Here is an 11,424-nt window from a genome sequence, read left to right as displayed (position 1 = left end):
AACATAGCACCAAGCCCACAGGATTGTTTTCTATTCTGTTAATTGCTGTGTCCCCAATCTCTAGACTGGTTCCTGGAACATAGTAAAGCTTTAAATAAATTATGTTTAATGAATGAATCTCCTCTCTAGGCAAATTATTCAGCCAGAGAAAATAAGGGACTCCAGTCTAACCGGAGAGCATCAGTGCAGCCACCTGTGAGAACACAATCATGTATTCATTTATTTAACAAATACTTACTGAGCGCTCATCTGTATATGCTGGACACTCACTGTTATGTGAATGATGCTTCAGCTGGCTTTTGTGAGCCGCTGCTCCCCCACCTCTCACAGTTCTCATGAACGCAGTTTTCCTCCAGCCCAGCCTCGGCCCCATCAGTGCCTGGCCCACCCCAGAGCCTCCTTGCTCAGGACCTCCTCCTCAGCCTCTGCCCCTAAAGCCTTCCCACCCCTTAGGTCTGAGGCTGTTCATCTCAGAATGACTCATAGGTTGAAGTATAGAACCTCCTCAGTTTACTTCTTCTTTCTCTGACCACTGCCTCCTGTCACTGAGCCAACTCCACCTCCAAGGCAAGAGACCACAGATGAGCTCTGCAGACTTCCAAACACAGCCCACAACCCAGGAAACCAAGGCCTCCCTCTACTCCTCTGGGTCCCAGACCACTCTATTGGCTCACTCCTCTGTACCCTATCCCCAACCCCCACCGACGTCCACACTGGCTGTTCCTAGCTCCCAGACCTCCAGCAAGGAGACCATACGCTACCCTCTGAAATATTTACTGTACCCTCTGTCTAGAACACTTCTCCTCATTTTCTCTCAGAACTGCTGATCCCTCCAGAATTTTTTTTAGTCAATGCTATATAAGTACAGTTGGCGACAGAGCTAATTTTGAAATCAAACAGTTCTACAAGGCTAATATCAGCACCCCCACCTCACCTCTCCTCACTTTCAAGTTCCCATCCTGAGGCAACCACTTCAATCTTTGGATCCATGTCTTCCTGTATTTACTTTTATATTTCTGAATAATAGCCCTCTGTTTCTAGTTGATGATTTTTGCACTTTTTTAAGACTAGCTAATGATTTCCTATATTGGAAAATGAGGATTTAGTATTTTTACAGCATATACACACACACATATTCTTCCACTACTCACTCCCCCACAATTCATCCAGTATAGTTATATCCGTTTTTGGTTAGAATAGAATTCAGGTCATACAGTATTATGACTATGTAACTGCTATTCAGAGCTAAACAATGTCATCTACTTAGAATATATTTTCTTCCTTACGCAACTTTTTGTTTTCTCAAGTGTTAATAGCTGACCTATTTTTTTGATTTGTTGAGCGTTCTCTTTTTCTATCACTAACCCTACTAGAACTGTCCACAAAATCATAAGCCTCCTCTCACTTCAGTTAAATATGTTAGATGATCTACAGCTTTGTTTGTATTACTTGCACACACCTCTCACCAAAAAAGCAAGAGAGTTCCAGAAAAATATCTACTTCTGCTTTATTGACTATACCAAAGCCTTTGACTGTGTGGATCACAACAAACTGTGGACAATTCTTAAAGAGATGGAATGCCAGACCACCTTACTTGCCTCCTGAGAAATCTATATGCAGGTCAAGAAAGAACAGTTAGAACTAGACATGGAACAACAGACTGATTCCAAATCGGGAAAGGAGTAAGTCAAAGCTGTATATTGTCATCCTGTGTATTTAACTTATATGCAGAGTACATCATGAGAAACATTGGGCTAAATGAAGCACAAGCTGGAATCAAGATTGCTGGAAGAAATATCAATAACCTCAGATATGCAGATGACACCACCCTCACAGCAGAAAGCAAAGAACTAAAGAGCCTCTTGATGAAAGTAAAAATGGAGAGTGAAAAGGTTGGCATAAAACTCAACATTCAGAAAACTAAGATCATGGCATCCAGTCCCATCACTTCATGGCAAATAGATGGGGAAACAATGGAAACAGTAAGAGACATTATTTTGGGGGGCTCCAAAATCACTGTGGATGGTGACTGCAGCCATGAAATTAAAAGATGCTTGCTCCTTGGAAGAAAAGCTATGACCAACCTAGACAGCATATTAAAAAGCAGACACATTATTTTGCCAACAAAGGTCAATCTAGTCAAAGCTATGGTTTTTCCAATAGTCATGTATGGATGTGAGAGTTGGACTATAAAGAAAACTAAGCACCAAAGAATTGATGCTTTTTAACTGTGGTGTTGAAGAAGACTCTTAAGAGTCCCTTGGACAGCAAGGGGATCCAACCAATCCATCCTAAAGGAAATCAGTCCTGAATATTCACTGGAAGGACTGATGTTGAAGCTGAAACTCCAATACTTTGGCCACCTGATGCAAAGAACTGACACATTGGAAAAGACCCTGATGCTAGGGAAAGATTGAAGGCAGGAGGAGAAAGGGATGACAGAGGTTGAGATGGTTGATGACATCACTAACTCAATGGACATGAGTAAGCTCTAGGAGTTGGTGATGGACAGGGAGATCTGGCGTGCTGCATTCCATGGGATCACAAAGAGTCAGACACAACTGAGCCATTAAACTGAACACATCTCTCCTGGAGTCCTCCATTTTCATATTCCAATCTGGACTCAAATCTCTACAGACCTGCTGCAAGGCCATTTTCTTGCATCTTACCTACATCTGCACCCTAGGATTTCCCTTCATGTTTCTTTCATGTGGCATCACCTATTTACTGGATTTCATGCCTTGCTCTTTCTTGGCTTAATCCCTTGTTTTGCAAGAGCACATCCTCCAGTAACTTTTTGAGAAAGGGTTCTTAGGAGGTAACATTAAGACCTTGAATATATAGAAATATTTTTTTCTACCAATAGTTGATTGATAGTTTGTCTGGGTATAGGAGTCTAGACTGTAAATTATTTTCCTTCAGAATTTTGGAGACTATGATTTTCTTCTATTTTCCAGAATTGTATTCTGTTTCATTCCACTAAAAGGTTTAAGAATCTTTCCCTTGTCACATTGTTCTAAAATTTCATCATGACATTCCTTGCTAAGAATCCTTTTTTTAATTCATTGTGCTGGGCAATAAAATATAAAAACATATTTTTATATTTAAACATGCTTTTCAGATACAACAATTTTCTTTACCATGTCTTTGATCATTTCCTTCCCTCCATTGTCTTGGTCCACTCTCCACTCTTGAACTTCCAGAGTTGATCTTCCAATATTCATTTCTTTTCTGTCTTATTTTTTATTTTTTTAATTCTATTTTCTATTCTACTTTATCTTCTAACACGCTTGAATTTTAACTTTTGTCAGAAAAGGGGAAATGTAAAAGCAAGCCCATTTTGTAATTTCTAAGACCTTTTTCTCCCCTGGATGTTCTTTTTTAAATTTCTTCTTTTTCTTGTGTCACCGATTCAATGCTATATCTTCTTGTAACTCTCTGAAGATATTGTAAAGTTTCCTTCTATGACCTCGCTGACTTTTTCCCCAAGTTCCTTTTATCTGTTTTTCTATTTATCTTTGGGATTTTTCTTAATCTTTCATATATAAGACTTCCCTTAAATGTCTGGTGATCCTTGACTGTCTGCTCTTGTTTAAGAATGAGGCACTAAAAATTATTGAGAAGCTCTGACTAAAAGTCGGGGTTTCTTAATCGGTAATCTTCATTATAATGTGACCTGATTGAGTCATTTTAGGGAAGGCTGTTATATTGCAATTTATAATAAGACACATATATTTGGTCTTCCTTCCAGTTCCTGGCACAGAGCTCCCAAAACCCTTGGAATTTCCTGAGTGATAGAAGTATGCTGATATTCATAACAAACCCCTTTCAGCTACACCAAAGTTTATTTTAATGAGGAGACTTTTGGAAAGCACCTAATGATAGTGGCTGGTTGTCAGGAAACCAACCATGCAATTGGAGGGCTGGAACATTTGGTCCTACCCCCTGCTCTTTGGGAAGGAGAGAGGGGCTGGAGGTTGAATCTATCACCAGTAGCCAATGATTTAATCAATCATGCCTATGTAATAAAGCCTCCATAAAAAGCCAAAAGGACAGGTTCAGAGAGCTTCTGACATGTGGAGTTTCAGGGAGAATTCACTCCCAGAAAAAGCATGGAAGCTCTGCATCCTTCCCCACATGTCTCGCCCTATGCATCTCTTCCATCTAGCTGTTCCTGAGCCTTTTATAATCAAGTATGCGAAATGTTTCTCTGAGTTCCATGAACCACTCTTGCAAACTAATCAAACCCCAAGAGGGGAACATGGGAACCTCTGATCTATAACCAGCTGACCAGAGGCACGGGTAACAGCCTGGACTTGCCACTGCCATCTGAAGTCAGGTGAGGGGACAGTTTTGTGGGACTGAGCCTGTGGGATCTACCTGTGGGATCCGATGCTATCTCCAGGTAAATGGTGTCAGAATTGAGTTGAACTGTAGGACAGCCAGCTGGTGTTGGAGAATTACTTGGTGGTACAGAAAAAAGAAACACACACACATGAGAAGGGCCGTCTTGTGGTGATCAGTTTCCCCAGAAAAGAATCGCCAAGTCTCTAGTCTGAAGGGAATGAGCCAGCCATTAGTGTCTCACAGATGAGTGGAGGGAGAAGCTAAGACTGTCCCTCCAATCAATGTATAGCCTCTTACCTAATGTCCTGGTTTCTGTGCAGCACCTCTGCCCTCAGCTCTGTTTGAGGTCCTCATTTAGAGACTGCTGGAGTAAGGAAGGAAGATTTACCTGTCTGCAGAGGTAGGAAAAGAGACTGGAGTCCACCTATTTTTAACACAGACTTTCAATTAGTCTTCTCTCCACTGGCACAGACACAATACTTGCCCTCATAGCAGTTTAGTGTGGTGTCAGGGACCAAAGTCCGACCTCCAAGTTCAGATCCCACACCACCACTCATGAGATGTCTGACCCTGGAGTATCCTGAAGTACCTAATTTCTCTAGGCCTTTTTCCTCACCTGCAAAAATAAAAATGAGAATGCTGTCTAGTTTATAACTTTTCCTGAAGATTCAATAGCATAATAAATGTAATATTTAGAACCATAATGATACATAGTAAACCTTCAATAAATATTAGGTGCTTTATTTGGAATCTACTCCTTGCCACAACCTCTTTACTGTTCTCTCTCTTGCCCTTGCTAATCCCATTATTATTCTTTAGTCAGAATAACCTTTTTAAAATATGAATCTAATCAGCCAAATTCATTCTGGTTTGCTTGGGACTGAGGGGTCTCCCAGACATGGGATTTTCACTGCTAAGACCTGAATGTCCCCAGCAAATCAGAACAAGTTGGTCACCCTAAGTCACCCCTCCCTGCAAAAAGGCTTCCCATTTCTCTTCATGTAAAGTACAAACTCCCCAGGAGATCTGCCCTCCAGGCTCATGGCTCTCTATTCCCCAGCATCCCCACATTCCATTCTCCTCTGGCTTCCTTCCAAATCCTCCATCCCAGTTCACTTCAGAGGCTTCTCCCACACTGTTCCACACACCCTTCCATCCTTTCACCCTTCATCCTTTTGTCTTAGGCATCTGTCAGGAAGACCTCCCCTGAAGCCACGGATAGTGTCACGTGCCCTGTAGGATAGAATCCTCAGGAGGACAGTGTCTCTAGGAAAAGAGTCTCCCTTGATTCATGGCTGTGTTACCAGCAACCAACACAGGACAGGAAGGTCAAAGTGGCTCTCTGCTGAATTCATAAAGTCATGAAAGTGGAAACGCTCCTTGATCATCTGCTGACACTTGCTGTTGACTCATGGCCCTGGGAAAGACACCAGATTTGGAGAGGAAAGATGCGAGGGGTCCAAGAAGCCACTCTGCCTCCACCTCAGCTCCACCATAGGAAGGAGGACTCCAGAGAAACCACTGTCAGTTGTAAGCATTTTTTAAAACCCCTCCTCACCCTGGGAATCAGGAACCTCACCTTCCACACCCCTGCCCTCAACCCAGGATCTTGGCTACACCTGCCTTGCCATAGGCGCTGCCCTACTTGGGCAGGGCTCCTGTAAATGGTTAGCTCTTAGATGCTGGCAGCAGTGCAGGGCCTCTTCTTTGATCTTACTGCCTAAGCTTCTTGCTGTTGTTTGTCACTGAGTCTTGTCTGATTCTTTTGCAACTTCATAGACTATAGCCCTTCAGGGTCCTCTGTCCATGGGATTTCCCAGGCAAGAACACTGGAGCGGTAGCCATTTCCCTCTCCAGGAGATCTTCCCAACCCAGGGATCAAATCCCCCATCTCCCACACTGGTGGGCAGATGCTTTACCAGTGAGCCACCTGGGAAGCTTAAGTTCGCCTTGACACAATCTGCTACCACGCAGCCCAGTTGCAGCCCCTTCCTCCCTCCACTTTCCATCTACCACCCAGGCCTGGCTTAAGCCACCATAAGTCTAAGTAATCCCTGTTGCTGCCCCTTCTCCCATTCCAAATTCTGTCCCCTCCAGGGGCTCTAGCCCTGATGTCCACCCCCACACCACCCCATCTCAGAGCCCTGCTGCCCAGAACATCACCCTAGATCTGCTGCCCAGATTGTTTCACCTCCTCCCTTCTCAGCAGAGTCTGGGTCTTCCTCCCTCGGACTCGATAACCTCCAAGGCTGAGAGCTTTCTGCCTTCACCCTGGGTAGTTCTCAGGAGCAAGGCTTATTCTCCCCACTTAGACTGGGAGCTCCCTAAGGTCCTCTCCTGCCTCTAATTCTCTCTCCACACCCTGAGCCAGACCTCTAGCCACAGAATGCAGAAGAAAGGAGACGGCCTGCCCTAATCCCAGCTCCTCAGAGATTAAAGCTTGCAGAGGGAAGGGGTGAGGGGATCCCATCATGCCTGCAAAGAAGGGAAATGAGCAAGACCAGCTTCAAAGTTCTGCCAAGCTAGAAATTTAGAGAAGTTCTCATGTGGCTTCTGGTGTGGGTTTGACTGAGTTTCAATTCCCAAGGCTCTAATGGGACTGACAGTGGTCATGACTGTGGTGAGATCTGTCGTGGGTCCAGGGTCATTGTGCCCCTTACAGCAAGCCCCACCCAAGACCACACACCCAATTTGACCACAGTGGCTCTCAAGGTAGCACACAGGAGAGGAAGGGCATTATTCACTCAGGGCTTATTAAGTGCTGGCCTTGCAATACTCTTCCTCACATTACCCTGATATCTATGAGTAACTTGTGGATATTATGAGGTGGTTCTGGGAAGGACAAGACAACCCACCTCCTCATTACCCAGGCAAAGATATCAAACCCCATTCTCTAAGTGCAACTCCCTTCAAGGCTTTGTCTCTGACACCCACCCAAAAGCTGAAGTGGATGTGACCACTCAGTCAGCAATTACTGGTAAACTACTCGGTATGAGGTCTAATCCCATTAATACTGGCTCTTCCTCCCCAGCCCACTTCACCAACTTGGCTGGATTTACACATAGCTCTAATCAAAAGAGACACAAACCTGACCATAGTGGCAGCTCTAGGCTTCCTTAAAAGGCTCAACATGTAGATTTAAGCACAGCAGCATACAGAAATCTTAAGAGAAATGTTTACCAGAAACCATTTCCTCTCCACTAAACTGTGCTGTCTGAGCACCAAAAAAATCTCTCCAGCTGTCTCATCCAGTTCCCTCACTGCCATCTCACTTCTGCCACCCCTTGTCCTTCACCACATTGCCATTCCGGTCCAAACTAGCCACTAGAACTTCCGTCCCTCCAGCCATTGACAGGTGCTCTGGAGAGCAGAGCAACCTAGAAATTCCGTGACCTGTCTCCCTCACTCTACGTATACAGGTACGGACCACCTAATAGGTGTCGGTCTGCAAAAGTCAGTTGTATCCCTAGCTACTGACAACAGTTAGGGGAAGTTTTTTAATAACTTTTCTTGGAGTAGAGTTGGTTTACAATGTTGTATTAGTTTCTGCTGTACAGCAAAGTGAATCAGTTACACACATACATATATCCACTCTGTATTAGAATCCTTTCCCATATAGGTCATCATAGAGTATTGAGTAAAGTTCACTGTGCTATACAGTAGGTCCTTATTAGTTATCTTTTTTATATAAATTACTGTGCTTATGTACATCCCAATCTCCCAATTTATCCCTCTCCAACTCAGCCGAGGGAAATTACTAATGCCATTTGTAATAGAACAAAAAAAAAAAATTGTAGATATCCAGGAATCAATCTAATAAAATATATCAACTCTGAAATGTTGATGAAAGATCCCAGGTAATTTTGAAGAAGATGAACAAAGAAGTGGACTTCCCTACCAGATAGAAGACTCATTATAAAGCAGTGGTCATTCAAACATTGAAGTAATGGTGCGGAGACAGAGAAATAGAGCAAAATAGAGATCCCAGAAATAGGCCCACACATATAAATGGAAATGAGAATAAGGGGGTGCCATCGAGAGGGACAGTGCAAATCAGTAGAAAAGGACAGCCTAGTTCACAAGTGGCACTGAAATAATTATGCTTGCGGAGAAAAAAATAAAACTGGTTTCCATGCTACATTACATAGCATACAAAAATAAATTCCAGCTGGGTTAAAAACTTAAATATAAACTTGTAAAAAAATAAAACTTTAAAACCTTTAGAAGAAAACTATAGAAAAAGATCTGTATGACATCAGGGCAGTAAAGATTTTCTTAAAGATAAAAAGAGTATAATCTGGGGCATCAGGGAGGGAAGACTTCCCTACACTTAAATTTAAAATTTATGTTCATCAAAAGGCACTATTGAAAAAAATCTGTCAGCCAGGGGAAAATATTTGTTTTGTATTGTTATATGTCTTCACATATAACTGACAAACATACAGTATCCAATACACTTTCTTAAAACTACAAATTAACATGAAAAAGACAAACGATGCAATAGAAAAACTGTTTAAAGAATAAGAACACGCAGTTCACAGAAGAGCAATGATGGAAATTCAAGCTTCAATTATATCATTGGGATATCAGATTAGGGAAAATATTTAATCTGACATTTAGGACTTTGCACAAATTCAAACACTGCTCAAAGGATTCGCATAACCTCTTTGGAGAAAACTTCAGCAATATCAAATGTCGGAAAAATGTACATTCCCTCTGACCCAGCAACTTCACATGGAGGTTTATTCCCTAGAGAATCCTGTATACAGAGAAATATGTGTAAGAAAATTTATGGGAATATTGTTTGTAACAGCAAAAAAAGGAAGTAAGTCTATCTTCCAGGAGACATAAATAAATAGGAGAATTCTAGGAAAATGGGTATATAAATTATGCAGTATTCATGAAATGAAATATGATACACGATACAGTACTACATACAAGTGAAAATTAGTGAACTAGCACTAGTATCAACATGGGTGAATTTCACAAAGACAGTGCTAAAAAAAGACAAATCAAGTTTCAAAAGTATAAAGTTTAAGGCAAACAAAACAATACTAAATACACAAGGAAAATGATAAACACCAAATTCAAGATGACAGTCTCTTTGAGTGTAGGGGCATGAGAGAGTAGTGGGACCAAAGAGGATTCAACTTTATTTGCAGTGGTTTATACAGTTTTTGTAATTGTGGTAAAAACACACATAACATGATGTTTGCCAATTTTATGTGTACAGTTCAGTGCTATTAAGTGCATTTACATTATTGCATAACCATCACCAACATCCATCTTCAGAACACTTTTCATCTTGCAAAACTGAAACTCTGTACCCATTGAAACAACTCCCTGTTCTCTCCTCCCTTAGCCCCTGGCAATCATCATTTTACTTCCTTCTATGAGTCTAACTGCTAAGTACCTCATATAGGTGGAATCACAGAGTATTTATCTTTCTGTCACTAGCTTATTAGCATAATATCCTCAAGGCTCATCCATGTTATAACATGTGTCAGAATTTCCTTATTTTTTCAATTTTAAGGCTAAATAACATGCCGTTGGATGTAAATATCCCCATGTTGTTTACCCATCCATCTGTTGATGGACACTTGGGTTACTTTCTCCCATTTGACCTTTGTAAATAACGCTGCTGCTGCTAAGTCACTTCAGTCGCGTCCGACTCTGTGTGACCCCATAGACAGCAGCCACCAGGCTCCCCCTTCCCTGGGATTCTCCAGGCAAGAACACTGGAGTGGGTTGCCATTTCCTCCTCCAATGTGTGAAAGCAAAAAGTGAAAGTGAAGTCACTCAGTCGTGTCCAACTCTTAGCGACCCCATGGACTGCAGCCTACCAGACTCCTCCAACCATGGGATTTTCCAGGCAAAGTACAGGAGTGGGGTGCCATTGCCTTCTCCAAAATAATGCTGCTACGAACATCAAAGTGAAAGTGTTAGTTGCTCAGTCCGGCCCAACTGTAGCCTGCCAGACTCCTCTGTCTATGGAATTCTTCAGGCAAGAATGCTAGAGTGGGTTGCCAAGCCCTCCTTCAGAGGATCTTCCCGACCCAGGAACCAAACCCTGGTCTCCTACATTGCAGGCAGATTCTTTACATCTGAGCCAGGGTGTACACATATCTCTTCAAGACTCTGCTTTTAACTATCAGTATTTTTAATATATACTCAGACATCAAACTGCTGAATCATACAGTAATTCTACTTCTTCCCTGGCAGTTCAGCTTGTTAAGAATCCCCCTGCAATGCGAGAGACCTGGGTTTGATCCCTGGGGTGGGAAGATCTCCTGGAGGAGCGCATGGCAACCCACTCTAGTATTCTTGCCTGGAGAATCCCCATGGACAGAGGAGCCTGGTGGGCTGCAGTCCATGGGGTCTCAAAGAGTCAGACACGACTGAGCAACTAAGCATAGCACCTGGTAATTCTATGTTTAATTTGTTGAAGAACTACAACACATTTTGCCACAGTATTTGACACTCCCACCAACAGTGTACAATGGCTCCAATTTCTTCACATCTCCAACACTTGATTTTTTCTTTTTCTTTTTTTTGTATTAGCCATCCTATCGGGTGTGAGGTGGAAAGTCATTGTGGTTTTGATTTGCACTTCCCTAATGGTGAGTGCTGTGGTGCACTTTTTATGTGTTTATTGACCATTTGCGTGTCTCTGGGGAAATACCTATTCAAGTCCTTTGCCTATTTTTCAATCAGATTTATTTCTTTGGTTGTTTAGTTCTGGGAGTTCTTTATACACTTTGGATATTAAGCTCTTATCAGATACAAGATTTGCAAATATTTTCTCCCATCTCATGGATTTCCCTTTTACTCACTTGATTGTATCCTATAATGCACAGAAGTTTTATTCTGATGTAATCCAGTCTATTTTTTACTTTTGTTGCTGAGCTTTTGATGTTGTGTCCTAGAAATCATTGCCAAATCCAATGTCACAAAGTTTTCTCATATGTTTTCTTACAAAAGTTTTATAGTTTTAGTTATTGCATTTAGGTCTTTGATAATGGTTTATATCTTAAGCTGGTGGGTAATTGTGCATTCTTTATGTTATTTGTTTCGGCT

This window comes from Bos taurus, chromosome 3 (assembly GCF_002263795.3).
Source record: "Bos taurus isolate L1 Dominette 01449 registration number 42190680 breed Hereford chromosome 3, ARS-UCD2.0, whole genome shotgun sequence".
NCBI lineage: Eukaryota > Metazoa > Chordata > Mammalia > Artiodactyla > Bovidae > Bos > Bos taurus.
The sequence above is the reverse complement of the archived record's forward strand: the minus strand, read 5'-3'. Positions refer to the sequence as shown.